Source organism: Stegostoma tigrinum, chromosome 38 (genome assembly GCF_030684315.1).
Source record: "Stegostoma tigrinum isolate sSteTig4 chromosome 38, sSteTig4.hap1, whole genome shotgun sequence".
Taxonomy (NCBI): domain Eukaryota; kingdom Metazoa; phylum Chordata; class Chondrichthyes; order Orectolobiformes; family Stegostomatidae; genus Stegostoma; species Stegostoma tigrinum.
Genome location: NC_081391.1, coordinates 9753596 through 9779300, shown reverse-complemented (window position 1 = coordinate 9779300; position 25705 = coordinate 9753596). Strand labels below are relative to the sequence as shown.

The window sequence follows — 25705 nt, the reverse complement described above, 5'->3', positions numbered from 1 at the left end:
ACTAGCGGAGATAACACAGCGTGGAGCTGGAGGAACGCAGCAGGCTAAGCAGCATCAGAGAAACACAAAAGTTTCAGATCGGGACCCTCCTGCTGTGTTCTTCCAGCTCCATGCTGTGTTATGTCTTACTCCAGCACTTCCAGTTCTTGCTACCTCTAGACTAACAGAGGCCATGTAACCATTACGATTTGTCATTAAAAGAAACACATCTGGTTCACTACCGTCATTTAGGGAGGGAAATCTGGCGTCCTTACACGATCTACATGTGACTCCAAATGCACAGGCACTGGTGATGTTTCTTAGCTGCTCTCTGAGAAATTAGTGATGGGCAATAAATACTGCTTAGCCAACTACGCCCACATCCTATTCATGAAATCTCCCAGGATGCTCTCTTTGACCACTGGAGGGTCAATGCTGATGTCAGTGGATGCCCACACATTTGGGAAAGTTCAGTGTATCTAAGTACTGATAGTGGAAGGGCAGTCAGCGGTTCATTAGGAATCGGATCAATGTACCTTCAGCAATTGGCAGCAGTATGGCATGGAGCCACTGTCTATAAACATGAAATTCAAGAAAGAAAGTGTGTTGTGTATAGCTTGAATGCAATTGTTCTATAGGCTTAGAGTAAGGGAAAGGTGAGGAGCAGGGCCTCTGTGATTTATCAGAGCTAATACAGAAATTGAACCCAGGCTGTTGACTTAATTCTGTGCCACACTCCATTTATCTAGACATTGAACGAAGACACTTGGCACTCCAAACCGTATACTGCTGGGGGGAAAATCCCCGCATGTTGTCAAAGCTTTTCATCTGGAACTCATCAGGACAGATGCAAGAATGCCAAATTACCAAGGGAGCAACAATTTATTCCGCAGGAGAAAACAGTGCTGATTGGTTTGAAAATAAAAACCGAAAGAACTGCGGAAGCTGTAAATCGGGAACAAAATCAAAGTTTCTGGAAAAGCTCAGCAGGTCTGGCAGCATCTGTGGAGGAAAAAACAGAGTTAACATTTCGGGTACAGTGATTCTTCCTCAGAGCTGACCCGAAAAGTTCTGAAGAAGGGTCACTAAACCCGAAACGGTAACTCAATTTTCCTTCGCAGATGCTGCCAGACCAGCTAGGCTTTTCCAGTAACTTTGTTTTTGTTCCTAGATAACAAAGTGTGGAGCTGGATGAACACAGCAGGCCCAGCAGCATCTCAGGAGCACAAAAGCTGACGTTTCGGGCCTAGACCCTTCATCAGAAAAGGGGGATGGGGAGAGGGTTCTGAAATAAATAGGGAGAGAGGGGGAGGCGGACCAAAGATGGATAGAGGAGAAGATAGGGGAGAGGACAGTATAGATGAGGAGGTAGGGAGGGGATAGGTCAGTCTGGGGAGGATGAAGGGGGCGGGATGAGGTTAGTAGGTAGGAAATGGAGGTGCGGCTTGAGGTGGGAGGAAGGGATAGGTGAGAAGAAGAACAAGTTAGGGAGGTTATTCCCAGGCAGGACAAGGGACATTACTGATTTTTTAAAAATTAAGTTACTGAATCAAAGTGTAATAAATGGTTGTGTGATGTGCTGCAGCTGAAGTATATTGTCGCACAAGGACACCGATGTTCTCCAAGGCAAACACAAGCGCAGACAGCGCCTGGGGTTCGATGATCTGCAGCTCTGGGTCATTGAGCTGCAAATAGAGTAATGCATCGGGGAAGGGGAAAGTTACCCAGACACACTGTTGCAGGAGGGGAGCACACTCTTTAAGGTAGAGCTGTGTGATTTGGTCCATGGTCACGCTAGGAGGATCAAGAAGGTATAAATGGGGAAGACTCAGCTTTCACAACTGTCCAAGAGGTTTGTGGTTTGAGCAGCCTGGCTGGATGAAAGCAGGGAGCCCATTAATAGCAGTTCTCTCCAAGCCTTACTCTATGCCTCGTCCAAAAAGGACTAAAAGACAAATTACAAGTGGTTGAAATAGACACAGACAGAGTAAAGAAGTCACCTTTTGAATTGTGTAGCCCTTGACAGTTGTGTCCTCTGTTGTTGTATGGGCTACTGCAATAGGTGCCATATTTCCGTATCTTTGAGTCTCGTGAACAACGGCATTGACATATGGCATGTTAACCGTGTCCTCCATGGTCGGCATTCGAGAGCCACCAATCACTTTGTCGATCTCCTCTTGGCACTTCGTTGTTAAACAAGGGAGGAGGATCGAAACGAACGACAGCCCGATCCACAACCTGCTCTAACAGTAACAAGTTCTGCGAACAAAAATGGAATTCTCCAGATGCAGGCTAATGGTTTTGTTCAGAATGGATCCTTGGGCATGTTGGTATTCTTTGGGAAGAGAAGATTATACTTCTGACGTTGGAGGCAATATATGGACATGGATTGAGAATTGGTGAACACACAGAAGACAGAGAGTCAGGGTCAATGGATCTTTCTCAGGTTGGAAACAACCAGCAGAGTGCTAGGATCAGTCCTCGGATCCCAATTATTTACTAACTGCGATTAATGTCTTAAAGGAGAAGGCATTATATAACATATCCAATGTTTCTGATGATACAAAACTAAGTGGGAATATTGTAATGAGGATATAAGGAAGCTGTAAAAGGATAGACAGGTTGACTGAGTGGGTAAAACCTGACAGAAGAAGTTTCATGTTGGAAACGGTGATGTAGGAAAAAAGTCAAAACAGCCTTTTAATTAAGTGGGCAAGACTCCAACCAATGTGCAACGTAGAAGGATCTGAGTGTTCTTGTGTTTGAAACTCATACATTAGCAGACAAGTGCGTTCAGTCATTTGGGAAGCAAATGGAATTTTGGCCTGTGATTTGGGAACTCGTTGTGATCCCTGTTTTTTTTAGAAAGGTACAACTGGTTTTGGAGGCGGTTCAAATGAGATTCAACAGGCTGATTTCTGAGAAGAAGGGAGTGACTTCTCAAAAGCATCTAAACAAGTTCGACCTTTGTTCATGAGCGCTTAGAACAGTGTGGGATGACCTTCTTCAAACATATAAAATTCTGAAGGACCTTGGACATTGTCAGTGTTTCTACTTGTGGGAGATCCTTGAACGAGGGGACAGAATTCTGGTCTCCCTGCTATAGGAAGGATGTTGTTAAACTTGAAAGGGTTCAGAAAAGATTTACAAGGATATTGCCAGGGCTGGAGGGTTTGAGCCATAGGGAGCAGCTGAAATAGGCTGGGGCTATTTTCCCTGGAATGTCAGAAGCTGAGGGGTGACCTTACAGAAGTTTATAAAATCATGATGGACATGGATAGGGTGAGTAGTCAAGGTCTTTTTCCTAAGGTAAGTGAGTCCAAAACTAGAGGGCACAGGTTTAAGGTGAGAGGGGAAAGATTTAAAAAGGGACATAAGGGGCAACTTTTTCACGCAGAGGGTGATGCATGTGTAGAATGAGCTGCCAGAGGAAGTGGTGGAGGCTGGTACAATTACAACATTTAAAAGGCATCTGGACGGGTACGTGACTAGGAAGGGTTTAGGGGGATACGGGCCAAATGCTGGCAAATGGGACTGGATTAATTTAAGATATCTGGTTAGCATGAATAAGTTGGACCGAAGGTTCTGTTTCTGTGCTGTCTAGCTCTATGGCTCTGTTACTATAATTAAAGAATAATGGGGACACTTGTTAAACACTGAGTTATGAAGGAATTTCACCTTCAGTGTAGCAAATGTATGGACTTCTCTACCCCAAAGATCTATACAGGTTAGGTCACTGAAAGTATACAAAGAGGAGCTAATCAAATTCAGAAGTCATACAACACCAGGTTATAGTCCAACAGTTTTATTTGAAATCACAAGCTTCTAGAGCACTGCTCCTTCGTCAGGCGACATCTACCTCACTAGACAAAACAGCGTCGCTCTAAAAGCTTGCGATTTCAAATAAACCTGTTGGACTATGACGTGGCATCATATGACTTCTGACTTTGTCCACCCCAGTCTAACACTGGCATCTTCATATCATACGGCAGGTCGGTAGATGTTTGAATCGGGGAGTTGAGGGCTATGCGGAGCTGAGGCCTGGGGCAGATCTTGTGGAATGGTGGGACAGGTAGCGTATTCATGTTCCCATTTCCTCTGCTCTTACGGACTTAGGTCAGCTCAATCCTAGTCGGGATGCAAACACACGTTTTTTCTTTGGAAGACGGTGTACATAAAACTGAGCAGTATGAGAATTCGGAAATGCCTTTCTTTATTAGACTCCTGTCATGGACAGTTTGTAGTACAGCTATTGTTTAGCAGTGAAAGGCACAGTGTTACCTTGTACATCTGGGAAAGCCATCATATACAGAATGGCCCATTGCAGAGTCGTTGTCGTCATTTCAGTGCCAGCGACAAAAAGTTCATTGACGTTATGGAAGAGGTTTCCCTCAGTCAGGCAAGAGCCAGGTGAATTCTCTTCCTGTAAGGCGAAGGTCACCACTGAAATACCTGCACAGAGGCTGCCCCCAACCCCATCACTAAGTCACCCTCTATTTACACATACACTGTGCTTGGCACTGGTCCAGCTTCCTAAGAGCCAGCTCTCGGAGTGAGCAGAACCCCGATGACTCCTGCTTATATCTGTCAGCCAGGGCTCCCTGATTAGACCAAGGTTAACAACTCCAGTCAGGGAACTCATTCTACTAGGTCCATCAGGCTGACCTTGTGCCAATCCTTACAGTCGTCCTTTCAAACACTTAACATCCTCGTACCTACCAAAATGGGTTGGAACGCAAGAATAAATCAACCAGTTGAAGTCTAACCAATCAGTGTAAGGATTTCTATTTCCACTTAATCGTATATTGGTATGTCACTGAGAAAGACCACTGTGCTGACGCTATGAGAAAACTCTTCAGTTAGCCCTCCTACTCATCCTGCTTCACTTCGCAACATTTAGGCTTTCCACTGGAAATTATCCAATTTCCTTATGTAAATGATCCCAATCTACTCCATGCCACTCTCTTGGGCGTTGCATTTCAGACAAAATCAACTCACCGCATAAATCGTTTTCATCCTGTTGCCTCTGGGTCCCTTACCAATTGTCAAAACATTTCTGCCTTTGGTATACACTCTGCTGCCATTATTGTTGTTGACTCTACCAATCTATCCATTGTTAAATGATTTTTCACACAGTATTATTGGTTCCTTGGAGGATTTGTTTTGCAAACAGGATTAAGTCACTGACGAAATTGGGAACACCTTGTACAATCGTTAAACCCATCCCCATGCAATTAGTCACCTTTTCCAGGGGCCTATAGAGCTCCGGCTAAAGCTGCTCGTTCAGTTTCTTTTAGGAAGCTGAGGGAGTAGCTCAACAGAGTTGAAGGAGGTGCCAGTCCCTCATTGTCACATGAGCTCCTGGATCTCAGATGTTGAGTTAACTTTCTCTAATGAGAAGTTTATCTTTTTCAATCATCCGTGAGTTTTTTGGCATCATTTGGCTGAACCATCATTTATTTTCCATCCTTACTTACCCAGAGGGTAATTGTGGTGGGTCTGGAGTCACATGTAGACCAGACCAGGTAAGAAAGGCAGTTTCCTTCCCTGAAGGACATGAGTGAACCAGATGGGTTTCATTTAGCGACAACAAGGTGTAGGGCTGGATGAACACAGCAGGTCAGGGAGCATCAGAGGAGCAGGAAAGCTGACGTTTCGGGTCTCGACCCTTCTTCAGACTTGAAACATCAGCTTTCCTGCTCTTCTGATGCTGCCTAGCCTGCTGTGTTCATCCAGCTCGACATCTGGTTATCTCAGATTCTCCAGCATCGGCAGTTCCTACTATTTCTGAATTTAGCAATGATCCTTGCTAGACTCTTAATTTCAGACTATTATTTAACTCAAATTCCAACATCTGCAGAGACTTGAACACAGTCCTTCCGAACGTGAACCTAGATCTCTGGATTAATAGTTTAATAACAATACCACTAGGGCATCACTTGCCTTGTCTCACAACAGCTTATCTCAACATCATTTGATTCTTCGCCTCAGTGCTCCAACCCATACAAGGCTGTCTTTAGATGTTGAGTTTCCAACATCTGACCTGGGCTGTGGGAAGTCTTGTTGAGCCCAATGTGTTTCACTAGGAGTGACAGATCAGGGAACTCAATGTCTGTGAAAGGCCAAACAATGAACTGAAGCCCATCATAAACTTGCAGTGGGGGTCCTCATTTGTGGAACGGAGATGCCGACATGGAGAAATAATATCGATGTTTTGACAAATACCAGAAAAAATTACTGCTACAGCGGGAGAATTGCCCTGACGTTCAGAGGTGATCCCCTAAAATCAGCCTTCAGGACTTAACACAGACAATGTTAAGGAACAGAATGGACACTATCACAAAGCCAACAGCTATGTATCGGGATTTTTCTGGGGCTTATCGTTACTTCCCAGCAATAACCAGGCCAGCAGGTGAACATCTGACAGGATGACCCCTTTCCCTCCACACCTCCTGTGTCCATCACTATTTCAATTCAGCAACCTAAGTAGCAGAAGTTAAAAGATCAAAAAGGGTCATGGGTGAAGAATTGCCCTCATTCTTCGCCACCATCCTATTACACAGAAACATAGGATTAGGAGCCAGAATAGGCCATTTGACCTTTTGTGCCTCCTCCATCATTGCTCCTCTATCTCAACACCATATTCCCACTTTCTCCCCATATCCCATGATGCCTTTAGAAACTACACGTCTCTAGAATAGGCTCAGTGACGTGGCCTCCTCAGTCTTCTGTGCTAGAGAATTTCACAGGCCCACCATTCTTTGAGGGAAGAAATCTTTCCTCATCTCAGTCCAAGACGGTTCCCTGGTTCTAGACTGCTCAGCCAGGGGAAATATCCTTCCGGCATCTAGTCTGTCCATCCCTGTGAGAACATTATTACTATCAATCAAATCCTCTCTTATCCTTCTAAGCTCTAGTGACTCCAGGCCCAGTTGAATTGATCTCGTCTCACGGGAGATTACATTGGTGACAGTTCATGTTTAGCTTCACACACATTAGGAAGTGGGCTGATGCTGCCGTACAGCTAAGATGTTAAGCAAAGCGGCCATTGGCCATCAAAGGCACAAGATCAAATCACAGTGTTCAAGCCTACTGCACGTACCGAGCCAACAAAAACACCAGAAAATATGGCTTGTTCTCATCTTCTTCATTTCCAGTAAATAGGCATCAGGAAAGTCTCTGACCTCATCACCATTCAATGTACCTTTTGTGCTGTTGGATGAAATCCTGGATAATGGCTTCAACTTCCTCCCGCACTTTGAATATCTTCTGGTGTGGCCCAGGGAAGTAGCTAATGATTGGAGCGATGTTATAAATCTAGTAGAAAACACCAGGGAATTACAGTCTGTGATTCCAAATCTCCAATACAGCCAAAAGATATGTGTGTACTTTCCCAGGCCAATATCCCCAGTATCGAGGCACTGGTCGCTCACAACCAACTGTACTGGGCAGGGATAGCAGGAACTGCAGATGCTGGAGAATCTGAGCTAACAAGGTGTAGAGCTGAATGAACGCAGCAGGCAAGCAGCATCAGAGGAGCAGGAAGGCTGACTTTTGTGCTCCTCTGATGCTGCTTGGCCTGCTGTGTTCATCCTGCCCCACTCTTTGTTATCTTATTTCGGGCCTAGAGAAGGGTCTAGGCCCGAAAGGTCAGCTTTCCTGCTCCTCTGATGCTGCTTGCCCTGCTGTGTTCATCCAGCTCCATACCTTGTACTGGGCAGGAGTCACATTGTCCACACACAAAACCTTTTAAGCAAGTGCTCTATTCTGAGCTCCACAATGGCAGGTGCCTACAGGGAGGAGACTGGCACATTCTGGGGTCCAGGACTATGTGCTGAGGGACACACTAAAGCTTGGGGCAGCTGTGACCAAGGGGCAATAGGGGAAACTTCTGAAGGTTTGCTGCCAAAATACAATGGGGATCCATTCAGTTCTCAGACCCACTTGATGCCTCAAATATAGTCCTGGATAAGTAATAGATGCCTTGCATTTCCTTGCAACTTCCGGGAATGCCAAATTCCCACGTCTGCTTGTTCTTCATGCACAAAGACTGTACTGAACTGCTTCAGTGGCTGTGTATGCATGTTAAGATTTTTTTAAATGAATGAAGTATGCCTTTCCAATTGAAAAAAAAATGTGATTAATGGGAATAAAGGAAACCCGAGGCCTGCCCCAAAAGGGATGCAAATCCCATTCAACCACTGAGAAACTGCCAAAGAAGAAACTCCAGTTACATGAATGGATTTAAGAAGCTGGAGCTGTCCTCTTCAGAGAAGAGAGAAAATTAAGACAGACTTTGATGTTTGCGTCCGAAATCGTGGAGACAGCCAGAAAACGCTCCTGTCGTTATATAATAAGAAAGGCAAATGGAATCTTAGCATTTATTGCAGAAGAGCTGGATTATAAAAGCAAAGTAGTGTTGTTACAATTACATAAGGTGTTGGTGAGACCACACCTGGAGTATTGTCTCTCGTTTCAGAGGAAGGATGTCGTAGGCTGGAGGCAATTGTTGGGAAGTTCACCAGGTTGATTCCAAGGATGAAAGGGCTGTTGTAGGAGGAGGAGTTGAGTGGCTTTGGCTTGTACTTGTTGGAATTCAGAAGAATGGGGCAGGGGGACATTCTGATTGAGGCATATAACATGTTTCGGGGATTGATAAGGTGGATGTTGAACAGATGCTCCCACTTGTGGGATAGTCTCAAACAAGAGGGCATGGACATAGAGTGAGAGGAAGTAGGTCCAGAACGGCGATGAGGAGAAACTGCTTCTCTCTGAGGGCTGTGAACCTGTGGAACTCACTACCACAGAGCACAATGGAGGCAGAATCAATCAACAGATTCAAGAAAGAAACACACATGTTTCTGATGAAAAGCAGGATAAAGGGGCTAAGTGGAGTTGAGACCAGGATAAGATGGGGCATGATCATATTAAATGGCAGAGTAGGCCCGAAGGGCTGAATGGCCTGCTTCCGTTCCTAACGCACATGTTCCGACACTGATGGAAGAGTTGGGAACAGAGGGCGCTAATTTAATGTGACTGGCAAATGAAACAAAGCCAAACAGTTCTAATGCAGGATAACAAAGTGTGAAGCTGGATGAACACAGCAGGCCAAGCAGCATCTTAGGAGCACAAAAGCTGACGTTTTGGGCCTAGAGCCTTCATCAGAGAGGGGGATGGGGAGAGGGCTCTGAAATAAACAGGGAGAGAGGGGGAGGCTGACCGCGAATGGATAGCGGAGAAGATAGGTGCAGACGAGAGTATAGGTGGGGAGGTAGGGAGGGGATAGGTCAGTCCGGGGAGGATGGACAGGTCAAGGGGGTGGGATGAGGTTAGTAGGTAGGAAATGGAGGTGTGGCTTGAGGTGGGAGGAGGAGATAGGTGAGAGGAAGAACAGGTTAGGCAGGCTGGGACGAGCTGGGCTGGTTTTGGGATGCAGTGGGGGGAGGGGACATTTTGAAGCTTGTGAAGTCCACATTGATACCATTGGGCTGCAGGCTTCCCAAGCAGAATATGAGTTGCTGTTCCTGCAACCTACGAGTGGCATCATTGTGGCACTGCAGGAGGCCCAGGATGGACATGTCGTCTAAGGAATGGGAGGGGGAGTTGAAATGGTTCGCAACTGGGAGGTGCAGCTGTTTATTGCGAACCGAGCGGAGGTGTTCTGCAAAGCGGTCCCCAAGCCTCCGCTTGGTTTCCCCAGTGTAGAGGAAGCCACACCGGGGACAGTGGATGCAGTATACCACATTGGCGGATGTGCAGGTGACCCTCTGCTTAATGTGGAAAGTCATCTTGGGGCCTGGGATGAGGGTGAGGGAGGAGGTGTGGGGGCAAGTGTAGCACTTCCTGTGGTTGCAGGGGAAGGTGCCGGGTATGGTGGTGTTGGAGGGGAGTGTGGAGCGGATAAGGGAATCGCGGAGAGAGTGGTCTCTCTGGAAGGCAGACAAGGGTGGGGACGAAAAAATGCAGCGGACAAGGGAGTCGCAGAGAGATACTGGACAAGGGAGTCGCGGAGAGATAGCTGACAAGGGAGTCGCAGAGAGATAGTGGACAAGGGAGTTGCAGAGAGAACTACACCTGCCCCCACACCTCCTCCCTCACCCTCATCCCAGGCCCCAAGATGACTTTCCACATCAAGCAGATGTTCACCTGCACATCCGCCAATGTGGTATACTGCATCTGCTGTACCCGTTGTGGCTTCCTCTACATCGGGGAAACCAAGCGGAGGCTTGGGGACCGCTTTGCAGAACGGTTCGCAGTAAACAACTGCACCTCCCAGTCACAAACCATTTCAACTCCCCTTCCCATTCCTTAGATGACATGTCCATCATGGGCCTCCTGCAGTGCCATAACGATGCTACCCAAAGGTTGCAGGAACAGCAACTCATATTCCGCCTGGGAACCCTGCAGTCCAATGGTATCAATGTGGATTTCACCAGCTTCAAAATGTCCCCTCCCCTCCACTGCATCCCAAAACCAGCCCAGCTCGTCCTCGCCTGCCTAACCTGTTCTTCCTCTCAACTATCCCCTCCTCCCACCCCAAGCCGCACCTCCATTTCCTACCTACTAACCTCATCCCACCCCCTTGTCCTGTCCATCCTGCCCAGACTGACCTATCCCCTCCCTACACCCCCTCCCTCACCCATACTCTCCTCTCCACCTATCCTCTCCTCTATCCATCTTCAGTCCGCCTCCCCCTCTCTCCCTATTTATTTCAGAATCCTCTCCCCATCCCCCTTTTCTGATGAAGGGTCTAAGCCCAAAACGTCAGCTTTTGTGCTCCTGAGGTGCTGCTTGGCCTGCTGTGTTCATCCAGCCCCATACTTTGTTATCTCAGATCCTCCAGCATCTGCAGTTCGCATTATCTCTGATCACAGTTCTAATGCAATGAGTTCAGAGATAGCAGGAACTGCAGATGTTGGAGAATTTGAGATAACAAGGTGTAGAGCTGGATGAACACTGAAGAAGGGTCTAGGACCGAAATGTCAGCCTTCCTGCTCATCTGATGCTGCTTGGCCTGCTGTGTTCATCCAGCTCTACTGCTTGTTATCTCAAATGCAATGAGTGCTGAGGGATCAAGAATGTGCTGCCTGAAAGTTTAATGAGGAAAAGTAATATTGTGGCTTTCAAGGGCAATTTGGATAATTATCTAAACACACAAAAAAATGGAGGGATACAGAAAAAATGCAAGGGAGTGGGATAAGCTGGTAGAGAGCTGCTACAGCCATGATGGGCCGAATGGTATCTTTCTGTGTAGTGGGCTTCCTACGATTTCAGGATTCTATTTAATTGTCTGAACAGGGTGAGGGAGCTGAATTTGTTCATCCTTCCAATGTGACAGTTTGCAATGAGCCAAATATTTGACGTCAGTATTTCTATCTCTATAAAGAGGTTTGCACAAACAGCTTCTTTTGATTTTACCTGGCCCCATGTGGATGCCTGCATTTTCATTCTCTCATCGATCAAGTGTGTGAGTCGAGTGAATGTCTTGTCTTCATAATGGAAACGTTTCCCGAGGACAGCAGAGCAAATCACATTGGACACAGCACTCATGATTTTAGAACAGGGATTAAAGGGTTGAGCTGTATTAAAGAAAAAAGGAGTTTTGTGAGGGTGACAGCGTAAAGCAGTTCTCCATAGGTCAAACATGCAATCCCATTGGGTTTGGGACCCAAGTGGTAACAAAAGTGTCTCTGGATAGCAATACTACTGCGTGTTTTATAAAATCATGGTGGCCAAAGGATTAATGTTAGTGATTGTACAAAGTTCCACCCAATTCGATTTTGTCATAGCTCTTGGGTAGAGAAAGACTGAAGGTGTCAGGATTTTGTCAGGTGAGGACATATTTCCCAGGGGGACTTAGAAACACCAACTAACCTATTACAGCAAATTATGTTTTAACCAGGACCTTATCGGCCAGCAGTCCTTATAAGCTAGTGAAAAAATTGTATACCTCAAACACCGCAATCTGCTGTGATGGTTGAGTATTTATGCTGTAATTAAAGTGTAACAGTGATGCGTATATTCCCTACATGCATTATTGTATGTTTTACATTGATATTAGGAGGTGTGTTGATGATTTTACGCAGATGTTTTGAGGAATGTCAGTGTCTCAAACCTCCCTCTCAGTCAGGGTTTACTGCAGTAACGTGTTCCTCTTGATTATCCAGAATATTTGATCAACCAGAACACTCCTGGGCCCTTAGGAGATGTTAATAAAAAGATTTGCTGTATTTTAACTTTTCCTTCATTCACACATGGGTTGTCTCTGGCTGGGCCAGCATTTATTGCCCATCACAAGTTTCCCCTCAAGCTGAGTGGCTTCTCGGGCCATTTCAGAGGGCAGTGAAAAATCTACGCTATGGGTCTGGAGTCCCATGTGGACCTGGGAAGGTAAGGATGGCAGATTTCCTTCCCTGAAGGACATTAGTGAACCAGATGGATATTTTTTGAACATAATGGACATTAGGCTAGATTTTGTTTTGAGACCAGATTTCCATTGATTCAAATTTCATTGCCCACTATGGTGGGATTCGAAACCATCTGAACTGTTAGCCTGGGCATCTAGATTGCTGACTTAATGATAATACCAATATATCAGCACGTCCCTTTATAACAGATCCTATTGAGCAGTAAACTATACCTTGTTTAAGACAAGTGTCTCTTCTTAGTAAGGCTCACAGTATTCCTCTTCCATAGTAAAGCAGGTAGGACCCCCCCAAGCACAGAGAAAACTACCCCAACCACAAGCTGGTAGTGGCTGGCACAGAGTCATCCAACATGGAAACAGACCCTTCAGTCCAACTCAGCCATGCCAACCAGATCTCCAAAATCACCCTTCTCCCATTTGCCAGCATTTGGCCCAAATGTCAGAGCGCCACATGAGAGTCTGTCATTTTCAAAATGTCAGCAATGAGCAAGGAGGGGGAATGTCTGCTTGCCAGTGGAGCCTTGAATTCGGAATGTGTTCATAGGCTGGGCCAAACGACGTCAGCACTAATCAGGGAGCTCGAACTATCTGATGCATGTCAGTGCGCAGCTATTGGGATGGTCGCAGGGACATTTGAGCGCTTTGGTTATTCGGTGAAAATTTTTGTTACCTGGAATGGCTTGCACTTGGATTGAGAGTGGTATTTTTACCTTGATTACGTTGCCTACTGCCCACCGTGCTCGTGGTTTAGATCCCTGAGGAGCTGCTTGGTCTGTTCAGCAAGGCAGTAGGCAGGTCCCATCTTGGCTCTGCTGCCCATCTTTGTACTGATGCCAGGCAGGCAGCTCCCACCTCCTGAAGATGCCACACAGTACCCAGGGACCCAGATTCAATTCTACCCTCGGGCGACTGTCTGTGTGGAGTTTGCACATTCTCCCCGTGTCTGCGCGGGTTTCGTCCGGGTGTTCCGGTTTCCTCCCACAGTCCGAAGATGTGCAGGTTGGGGTGGGTTGGCCATGCTAAATTGCCCATAGTGTTCAAGGATGTGTATGCTATGTGGGTTAGCCATGGGAAATGCAGGGTTACAGGGAATATGATTGGGAGGGGGCACTTGGTGGGATGCTATTTAGAGGGTCGGTGCAGGCTCAATGGGTCAAATGGCCTGCTTCCACACTTTAGGGAATCTAATTCTGACCCCCTTCACCCCAACACAGTTGGGTGTTTGCTCTGATGAGTGCAAGACAAAAATGCTTTGGCAACATGACTTTATTTCTAACAATACTCAGGTCCTGTACTGCCAAACCATGTCTTGTGGGAAATGGAAAAGAAATACAATGTTATTTAACCTTTTCCCTCGCTCTCCCTGAGTTACTTGTGACTATCCCTGATTACTTAGAACATAGAACATAGAACATAGAACAGTACAGCACAGAACAGGCCCTTCATCCCACAATGTTGTGCCGACTATTGATCCTCATGTATGCACCCTCAAATTTCTGTGACCATATGCATGTCCAGCAGTCTCTTAAATGTCCCCAATGACCTTGCTTCCACAACTGCTGCTGGCAACGCATTCCATGCTCTCACAACTCTCTGTGTAAAGAACCCGCCTCTGACATCCCCTCTATACTTTCGCCAACCAGCTTAAAGCTATGACCCCTCGTGTTAGCCATCAATCAATAATGATTGTTAATCATTAATTCTTAGAGACCGAAGGGTCGTGAAATGCCACTCTAATCGCACGTTAAAATACTGCTGAGAGAATAAACAGACCTTACCAGCTCCTGCTTTAAAGACTTCAGTCAAATACTGGGCTTCCTCCAAAATTCGTTCCTCAAAGGCAATTTTACTTAAGCCAAAATTTCTGAGAACAGTCAATGCAAATCTCCGTTGCTGTTTCCAAGATCTTCCGTAGGGGGCCATGATCATACCTAACTGAAAGAGGCATGAATAATCACAACTGGTTACCATCTCCCAGAAGATGAGAAAGTTAAATACACAATTTTGACCCAATCGGTGGGTCAGTCAACTTGTGGAGCAAGGAAACATAAACAGATATGGCTGGAAAAGCTCGGTAGGTCTGGCAGCAGTGTCCAGGAAGGGTCACCGGACCCGAAACGTTAACTCTGTTTTTACCTCTCGCAGATGCTGCCAGTCCTGCTGAGCTTTTCCAGCAACTTCGTTTTTGTTCCTGATTTACGGCATCCGCAGTTCTTTCGGTTTTTACATAGTTATTCAATAGGTGGTGTCAGAGTTAGGAGATGATACGAAGTCTAAATTTTTTTCCTTTATACATTCACAGGATGAGGGCATCGCTGACCAGGGCAGCATTTATTGCCCATCCCTAATTACCCAGAGGGCAGTTAAGAGTCAACCACGTTGTTGTGGGTCTGGAGTCACATGTAGACCAGACCAGGTGAGGATGGCATTTTCCTTCCCTAAAGGATATTAGTGAACCAGATGGGTTTTGTGACAATCAACAATGGATTCATGGATATCATTAGACCCTTAACTCCAGATATTCACTGAATGCAAATTCCATGTCTGCTGTGGCATGATACAAAACCCAGATCCCCACAGCATTATCCGGTTCTCTGGATTAACAGACCAGTGATAATACCATCAGGCCATCAGAGTTAAAGTTCACACTCATGAGCGCATAAAGAATGTCACATAAGATTGTTAAGTTGCAAACTCGGGTGGACCATGCCAAGAAGAAAACTGATGCTGTAGCAATAAAGCAGGGTGGAATGATGGCTCAGCGGTTAGCACTGCTGCCTCACAGCACTAGGGACCCAGGTTCGATTCCAGCCTCGGGTGACTGCCCGTGTGGGGTTTACACATTCTCCCCAAGTTTGCGTGGGTTCCTACCGGCTGCTCTGGTTTCCTCCCACAATGAAATAAAGAGGGTGAATGAAAAGAGACTGGCAGTTAACATAATACTGTTTCTAACTAATTCTATTGGCATATAAATTATGAAAGGGTTGTAAAAGATGGAGAGGGACTGACAAAATAAGAACGGAAAAGCTACGGTGCAAATATTAAATAAAATATATCTGTCTATACCACGGATGAACATGTTAGCTGCCATGGTGACAAAGGGAGAAATTTGGATGCTAGAAAAGGTACTAAATTGATAAGGAGAAGATACTGGAGAGGCCCTCTGTACTTAAAGTTAACAGGGCACTGGGAATGCATAAGATACACCCAAGCAGGAAGAGAAAACGCACAGGCACTGCTACAGTTCTTCAGAGACAAAAATAGAAATTGCTGGAAAAGCTCAGCAGGCCTGGCAGCATCTATGGAGAGAAATCAGAGTTAATGTTTCGGGTCCAGTTGGCCAGAAACATTAATTCTCTGATTTACAGCATCCGCAGTCCTTTCGGTTTTTCTTTGATGTAATATTTCAGTCCTTCTTAGATGCATGAGTCATGCCAGATGACTGGACAACTGCAAACTTTATACCCGAGGTTAAAAAAGGATGTAAGGATGACCTAAAAATAACTACACACTGATCAGATTATCTGTAGTGATTAAGGAACATCTCGAAACAATGATTAGGAAAACAATGGTCACACAGACTAAAGTGGGTTAACTATGGGTCTCTTAAGGGAAAGCTAAGTTTAACTAAAATCATGTCTAGCTTAAGGAGTTTTTGATGAAGTACGAGAAAGAGTCGACAAGGGGAATGCTGTTAATGTGGTACACATAGACTTGCAGAAAGCATTTGGCACAGTGTTGCACAACAAACATGCAGACAAAGTGTGAGCTCACAGGATAAGAAGGACAGAGGCTACATAGATGTAAAATTGGCTGAGTGATAGAGTAATCTTAATAACAAAGTGTAGAGCCAAATGAACACAGCAGGTCAAGCAGCATCTTAGGAGCACAAAAGCTGTGTTCATCCAGCTCTACACTTTGTTATCTCAGATTCTCCAGCATCTGCAGTTCTCATTATCTCTGAGTAATCTTAATAGCTGTTCTTGGCCTTAAATAGGTTTGTAATGGAGTTCAGACATCAGCATTACTGTCCTTACTCTTCCTGATATCTTTCAATGATCAGACCCTTGGGGATAAAAGCAAAACTTCAAAATTTGCAGATGATACAAAACTTGGGCCCATTGTGAACCAAGAAGTTCTACGCTGTAGGACATCAAAAGAACATAGATAATTTGGTACAGTGGGTGGACAAGTAGTAAATGGAATTCGACATGGATAATTGGGAGGCCAGCCAGGTTGGTAGGAAGAACACGTGTAAACTGAAGGGTACAACCCTCCAGGAGGTGCAAGAGCTGACAGAACTGATTGAAATGTACATAAGTAATTGAAATTGGCAGGACAGGTTGAGAGAACAGCTAAGAGGTGGGCGTGGCAAGGTGGATCAGTGGTTAGCACTGCTGCTTCAGAGCACCAAAAGACCTGGGTTCAATCCCAACCTTGGGACACTATGTATAGCTTGCACATCCTTCCCACGCCTGTGTGACCTTGCTTTGGTTTCCTCCATTGGTCCAAAGGTGTGCAGGTTAGGTGGATTAGCCATGGGATATTGTGGGTTACAGGGATAGGGTCAGGCAGTGGGTCTGGGTGCATGGTCTTTGGAGGGCTGGTGCAGACTTGATGAGCCAAATGGCCTGCTTCCACATTTGTAGAGATTCTGTGGTTCGAAGGAAGCAGACAGTAGCCGTGGCTTCACGATTAGCAGCATTGAATACAAGAGCAAGAAGACCTGTCGAACTGGAATAAGGCACTAGTTCAGGTTCACTGTAGTGTTGTAGCCAGCTCTGGGTACCATACTTTTAGAACAATGTGGAGAGAGTGCAGAATAAGTTTAGATTAGATTAGATTCCCTACAGTGTGGAAACAGGCCCTTTGGCCCAACAGGTCCACAGCGCCCCTTGAAGCATCCCACCCAGACCCATCCCCCATAACCCACACAACCCTGAACTCTACTGGCAATTTAGCATGGCTGATCCACCTAGACTGCATATCTTTGGACTGTGGGAGGAAACCGGAGCACCCGGAGGAAACCCACGCAGACACAGGGAGAATGTGCAAACTCCACACGGACAGTCGCCCAAGGGTGGAATCAAACCCGGGTCCCTGGTGCTGTGAAGCTGACCACTGGGCCACCATGCCGTTTAAGAGAATGGTTTAACAGATCAGGTTGTGACAATATGTTGGAGAAGTTGAGACTGTTCCTTTTGAAGAATTTAAGCTTGAGGGGAGATTTGGTTGCAGAATTCAAAAATCATGATCTGTCTCTTTAGGGCCTCTGCTGTGTCCAACTTTCTGCTATTTAGTAAGTACCCAGTTCCATTTGTTTTAGATTAAAAGTGAGTGACTTCATATTCACCAACAATGAAATCCATTTGTCACACTTTTCACATCTATCAATAACTCTTTGTGATTTTGTGCCGTGCCGGAAAAATGTTAAAATATTGTTATCAGTTTCTGGGGCATTGCAGGAAAATGAAATAAATTGATTTTATAAAATGAGTACCTTGACCTTTCGTCACTTCGTCCACGATAGGAATAATTGGCCGCCCAGCGAATTTTCGACCATGTTGGATGAGGGCCTCCTGGAAGGTTTGGTACCCATTAAGGACAACGATGGGAATGAATAAGGCGCTGCACGTAAAAACGTCTCCGTACTTCTTAGAAAGCTGTGCGTGGAGTAGGCAGGGAATGAGAAACATAAAGACAATGTACATTTACACAGATTTACATAGAACATTACAGCACAGTACAGGCCCTTCGGCCCTCAATGTTGTGCCGACCTGTCGTACCGATCTGAAGCCCAACTAACCTACACTATTCCATGTGCATCCATATGCTTGTCCAATGACGAATTAAATGTACCTAAAGTTGGCGAATCTACTACCGTTGCAGGCAAAGCATTCCATTCCCTTACCACTCTCTGAGTAAAGAAACTACCTCTGACATCTGTCCTATATCTTTCACCCCTCAATTTAAAGCTATGCCCCCTCGTGCTCGCTGTCACCATCCTGGGAAAAAGGCTCTCCCTATCCACCCTATCTAACCCTCTGATTATTTTATATGTTTCAATTAAGTCACCTCTCAACCTTCTTCTCTCTAATGAAAACAGCCTCAAGTCCCTCAGCCTTTCCTCGTAAGACCTTCCCTCCATACCAGGCAACATCCTAGTAAATCTCCTCTGCACCCTTTCCAAAGCTTCCACATCCTTCTTATAATGCGATGACCAGAACTGTACACAATACTCTAAGTGCGGCCACACCAGAGTTTTGTACAGCTTCACCATAACCTCTTGGTTCCGGAACTCGATCCCTCTATTAATAAAAGCTAAAACACTGTATGCCTTCTTAACAGCCCTGTCAACCTGGGTGGCAACTTTCAAGGATCTGTGTACATGGACACCGAGATCTCTCTGCTCATCTACACTGCTAAGAATCTTACCATTAGCCTTGTACTTTGCCTTCCGGTTACTCCTACCAAAGTACATCACCTCACACTTGTCTGCATTAATTTGCCACCTCTCAGCCCAGCTCTGCAGCTTATCTATGTCTCTCTGCAACCTACAGCATCCTTCGTCACTATCTACAACTCCACCGACCTTAGTGTCGTCTGCAAATTTACTAACCCATCCTTCTACGCCCTCATCCAGGTCATTTATAAAAATGACAAACAGCAGTGGACCCAACACCGACCCTTGCGGCACACCACTAGTAACTGGTCTCCAGGATGAACATTTCCCATCAACTACCACCCTCTGTCTTCTTTCAGCAAGTCAATTTCCGATCCAAACTGCTACATCTCCCACAATTCCATTCCTCCGCATTTTGTACAATAGCCTACTGTGGGGAACCTTATCGAACGCCTTGCTGAAATCCATATACACCACATCAACCGGTTTACTCTCATCTACCTGTTTGGTCACCTTCTTAAAGAACTAAACTTCTGCCGGACTCTCTCTAATTTGCCAGATTAGCAGCCTGAAAACAAAAGTTGCATAATGACTTAAAGCGATTTACTTTCCACATATCTAAAGTTGCACAGAATTGTGCAATGCAGTCACACATAATGGGGGCTGGAGTTTACAAACACTTTCTCCCCTGTGATGGTTGTGAGAACATAGAACGAAGAATAATACAGTCTGGGAACAGGCCCTTCAGCCCTCCAAGTCTGTGCTGACACATTTTGCCCTTCCATACTAAAACTGTCGTCCCTTACAGGGTCCATATCCCTCTGTTCCCTTCCTTTTCATGTATTTGTCCAGGTGTTTCTTTAACGCTGCTATTGCATCTGCTTCCATCACCTCCTCTGGCAGCATGTTCCAGGAGCTCACCACCCTTTGCGTGAAAAATTTGCCTCACACATCTCTATTAAATATTCACCCCCGCCGGCTGCATATTGAACCTGTCTCCCCGAATAATTGACCCCCCAATCCTGGGAAAAAGCCTCATACCTCCCACTCTATTCATGCCATTCACAATCTTATAAACTTCTATCAGGTCGTCCCCTTAACCTCCTGTGTTCCAGTGAAAAGAAATCCAGTCTAGCCAACCTCCCATCATAGCTAAACATATTGCACACTCCTGAAGGTGTGAACATCACTTCAACGGGTAATATGGAAGGCAAGTGGATGGCTGGCCTCTATTTCAAAGAGAATGCAAGTGTAAATATTCGGAAATCTTGCCAAAACTATACATGTCACAAGTCGAACCATGTCTAGAACACTGTGAACAGTTTTGTTCCCCTTATCTAAGGAATGGTATACTGGCTTTGGAGGCAATCTGAGAAGGCTCACTTGATTGATTCCATTTGTGGAAGGATTTTCGTACGAGAACCTTCATAGAGACACATATCAGAGCAGAGGCCCTTCAGCCCATAGAGTCTATTCCAATCTATCTATACTAATCCCAAATTCCATAGCCTTTCAACTACTCACTGCACCAGGGACCCGGGTTCGATTCCAAACTCGTCTGTGTGGAGTTTGCACATTGTCCCCATGTCTGCATGGGTTTCCTCCGGGCGCTCCAGTTTCCTCCCACAGTCCAGAGATGTGCAAGTAATTTGTGGATTGGCCAAGGGAAATTGCCATTGGGAAATACAGGCATTAGGTAGGGGGATAGATCTGGGTCAGATGCTCTTTGGATGGTCAGTGTGGACACAATGGGCTCCCAGACTGGGTCTGTACTCTTTGGAATTTAGAAGAATGAGAAGCGACCATATTGAAATACACAAGATTGTTAGGGCACGCGACAGAGTCAATGCAGGAAGGTTATTTCCCCTTATTAGAAGATCTAGGATTGGGCGGCATAATCTCAGAGTAAATTGTTGCTCATTTAAGACAGTCATTGAGCATGGAAACAGACCCTTCAGTCCAACCAGACCATGCTGACCATAATCCCAAATTAAACTGGTCCCACCTGCCTGCGCTTGGCCCAAATCCCTCCACACAGTTCCTATTCATGAATACATGTCTTTTAAATGTTCTAACTGCACATGCATCCACCACTTCCTATTCCACATACGAACCACTCCATTTAAAAAATGCCCCTCATGTCTTTCTTAAATCTTTTCTTTCTGCTCTCACCTTAAACATTATGTTCCCTAGTCTTGAAATTCTTCACCCTAAGGAAAAGACACTGCCATTCACATTATTTGAAATTGTCATGATTTTATAAACATCAATAAGTCACCTCTCAGCTACCTATGCTTCAATGAAAAAAGACCCCCAGTCTATCCAGCCTCTTCTTATATCTCAAACCCTCCATTCCTGACACCAACGGGTAAATCTCTTCTGTACCTTCTCCAGTTTACTAATATCCTTGTGTAGCAGGGTGATCAGAACTGGACACAGTACTCCAGAAGAGGCCTCACCAACGTCCTGTACAACCTCAACATGGCATCCCAGCTTCTGTACTCAATACTCTGACCAATAAAGGCAAGCATACTAAAAGCCTCCTTAACCACTTTGTCTACATGTGACACAAATTTCAAAGAATGTGTACCTGAATTCCAGAATTGCGAAGGACTTTATTTCTCCCAGAGATTAGTAAAATTGTGGAATTCTTTACCACAGCGGGTTGTTGAGGCTGGGTCAGTAAATATATTCAAGGCTGAGATAATTTTTTTTTAAATCAATAAAGCAATCACAGGTCACAGAGAAGTGGAAGTGAAATTCCTAAATTTGTCCACATGGGGAAACAATGCCCCATTTCTATCCACCATTTACTGAATATAATTTGCTTTTCCTATGACCCAACTTGGATGCTTTTTTTTATTCATGGAGGAGGATCTTCAAAACCCCTGGGGTTGCAGCGTTCTGCAATCTTTCTACATTTAAATAATATTCAGCTCCTCTATTCTTCCTGCCAAGAGGGCTGCCTTGTCCCAGACGCGATCAAACTTCTTGAGTTTTGTTGGGGCTGCACCCATCCAGGCAAGTGGGAACTATTCCATCAGCCTCATGCCTCATGTCTTATCAATGGCAAACAGTCTTTGGGACACCAAGGGTGTTAATTACAGGCCTCATGATTCCCAGGCTGGTCCCAGTATTTACAGAGCTGGACTAAAACATAGAAATCTGAAACAAAGACAGAAATTGCTGGAGAAACTCCACAGGGCTGGCAGCATCCATGGGAAGAAAGCAGGGCCAATGTTTCGAGGCTGTGAATCCTGACAGACCTCCTGAGTTTTTCCAGCAATGTCTGCCTTTTTTTTAAACAAAGCTGGTCCAGTTTAGTATCTACTCGGTGTTTGCTGTAGAAGCCAAACTAATGTGAGAAACATTACACAGGCCAAACTGGAAGAAAACTGACAATAAGGATACATGAACACTAACTAGCCACCAAGAGACATGACCAACTCTCACTGGGCTCAATAAACACGGACAAAGAAGGCCACCAATTCAACTGGGACAACACATCCGTAATTACACCAGCCAAGCAGAGACATGCTAAGGATTTCCTGGAGGCCTGGCATTTCAACTGGAAATCTGTCAACAAACACAGTGAACTGGATCCGACATGCAAACCACTGAGAAACAGAACCAGAAATAATACTATACACCCCAGCAAACAGAGGCATATAAATAACAGGTGGGACAGAACACCGATGTTTCCGTAGAAGCTCACAGCAGGGTGATGAAATGCCTGCAACCAAACGCCCGACTCAGTGAGCAAGTCTACAACCTCATCCACAACCCGAGCTACAAATCTTCCCAAAAACAATTTAAAGCCAAACTAATTTATGAGAAAATATAGATTCCCTACAGTGCAGAAAGAGGTTATTTGGTCCAGTTGGTCTGCACTGACCCTCTGAACAGCATCCCAGCCTATTACTGCAACCCCATATTTCCTATGGCTAACCCACCGAGACTGGATACTATGAGGCAATTTCCCACGGCCAATCCACCCTAACCTGCACATCCCTGGGCACTATGGGACAATTTAGCACGGCCAATCCACCCTAACCTGCACATCCCTGGACACTATGGGACAATTTAGCACGGCCAATCCACCCTAACCTCCACATCCCTGGGCACTATGGGACAATTTAGCACGGCCATTCCACCCTAACCTGCACATCCCTGGTCACTATGGGACAATTTAGCATGGCCAATCCACCCTAACCTCCACATCCCTGGACACTATGGGACAATTTAGCATGGCCAATCCACCCTAACCTGCACATCCCTGGACACTATGGGACAATTTAGCACGGCCAATCCCCCTAACCTGCACATCCCTGGACACTATGGGGCAATTTAACACGGACAATCCACCCTAACCTTCACATCCCTGGACACTATGGGGCAATTTAGCACGGCCAATCCACCCTAACCTCCACATCCCTGGACACTATGGGACAATTTAGCATGGCCAATCCACCCTAACCTGCACATCCCTGGACACTATGGGACAATTTAGCACGGCCAATCCCCCTAACCTGCACATCCCTGGACACTATGGGGCAATTTAACACGGACAATCCACCCTAACCTTCACATCCCTGGACACTATGGGGCAATTTAACACGGCCAATCCACCCTAACCTGCACATCCCTGGTCACTATGGGGTAATTTAGCACGGCCAATCCACCCTAACCTCCACATCCCTGGACACTATGGGACAATTTAGCACGGCCAATCCACCCTAACCTGCACATCCCTGGACACTATGGGGCAATTTAACACGGCCAATCCACCCTAACCTGCACATCCCTGGCCACTATGGGACAATTTAGCATGGCCAATCCCACCCTAACCTACACACCCCTGGACACTATGAAGTAATTTAGCAGGGCCAATCCACCCTAACCTGCACATCCCTGGTTACTATGGGTCAATTTAACATGGCCAATCCACCCTAACCCGCACATCCCTGGACACTATGGGGTAATTTAGCACAGCCAACCCACCCTAACCTGCACATCCCTGCACACTATGGGACAATTTAGCATGGCCAATCCACCCTAACCCGCACATCCCTGGACACTATGGGGTAATTTAGCATGGCCGACCCACCCTAACCTGTACATCCCTGGACACAATGGGCATTGGGCATGTTGGTACAAATGACAGAGGTAGAAATAGGTATGAGGTCCTGTGCAGTGATTATAGAGAACTAAAAGCCAGGAACTGCGCACTGGTAATGTCCGGATTACTTCCAGTGCCACGTGCGAGTGAGGGTAAGAGCAGGATGATATGGCAGATGAATGCGTGGCTAACAGAAATGGTGCAGGAAGCATGGATTCAGATTCCTGGATTATTGAGATCACTTCTGGGGCAGAGGTCACCCGTTCAAGAGGGACGAGTTGCACCTGAACTGGAGGGGGACCAATATCCTGGCAAGCACATTTGCTATTGCTGTAAGGGAGGGCTTAAACTAGATTGGCAGGAGGGGTAGGATCCTCAACAGCAGGAAGGCAAGTGTGAAGCTGGAAGGAGATACAGTGATCAGAAATAGAAAGTGAAGAGACAGGTCAGGCTGGAACAGGACATGGAGCGAGGAATGTCTGTTGGATTAAATTGCATGTATTTCAATGCAAGGGGGCTGACAGGTAAGGCCAATGAATTCAGGGTGTGGATAGGTATGTGGGCGATTACAGAAACATGGCTAAGGGAGGGACAGGACTGGCAGGACAGAGCTGGCGGAAAGCGGGGAGGGGGAGTTGCCCTTTTGATAAATAATAGTCAGAAATAATTGAGGGATCATTCAATGAGGCTTTATGGGTGGAGCTAAGAAATAAGAAGGGGATGGTGACATTATGGGGGTTGTACTATAGGCTCCCAAAGAGTCAACAGGAATTAGAGGAACAAATATGCAGGGAGACTGTGGAGACTTGCAGGAGCAATAGGGCTAACATTGTGGAGGATTTCAATTTCCCAAACATAGACTGGGACTGCCGTAGTGTTAAGGGCTTAGATGGGGTGGAATTTGTTAAATGTGTACAGTAAAGTTTGCTCAAGCATTATATAGAGGGTCTGACTCGGTCAGGGGCAAAACACAACCTACTGTTAGGAAGTAGGGTGAGACTGGTGGCTGAGGTGACAGTGGGGGAGTGCTTTGGGACCAGTGACCATAGTTCTATTAATTTTACAATAGTTATGGAGAAGGACCAGACTGGCCCACAGGTTCAAGTTCTAAACTGTGATAAAGCGAATTTTGAAGGATAGGTGGAGAGGAGACAGACAAGTTAAAGAGGTGGGGATGGAGCCAGTAGAGGTGAGTGTAGGTGGGGAGGTAGGGAGGGGATAGGTCAGTCCGGGCAGGACGGACAGGTCAAGGGGGTGGGATGAGGTTAGTAGGTAGGAAATGGAGGTGTGGCCTGAGGTGGGAGGAGGAGATAGGTGAGAGGAAGAGCAGGTTAGGGAGTCGGGGATGAGCTGGGCTGGTTTTGGGATGCAGTGGGAGAAGGGGAGATTTTGAAGCTTGTGAAATCCACATTGAAACCATTGGGCTGCAGGGTTCCCAAGCAGAATATGAGTTGCTGTTCCTGCAACCTTTGGATGGCATCATTGTGGCCCTGCAGGAGGCCCAGGATGGACATGTCATCTAAGGAATGGGAGGGGGAGTTGAAATGGTTCGCGAATGGGAGGTGACGTTGTTTATTGCGAACTGAGCATAGGTGTTCTGCAAAGCGGTCCCCAAGCCTCCACTTGGTTTCCCCAATGTAGAGGAGGCCACAACGGGTAGGGTGGATACAGTATACTGCATTGGCGGATGTGCAGGTGACCATCTGCGTGATGTGGAAAGTCTTCTTGGGGCCTGGGATGGGGGTAAGGGAGGAGGTGTAGGGGCAGGTGTAGCACT

At 46.0% G+C, this 25705-nt stretch overlaps 1 pseudogene; it reads right to left on the bottom strand.

Annotated features, from left to right (window-relative positions):
- Positions 1-25705, bottom strand: part of LOC125447010 (cytochrome P450 2J2-like) — a 74392-nt pseudogene that overhangs the window by 9387 nt on the left and 39300 nt on the right.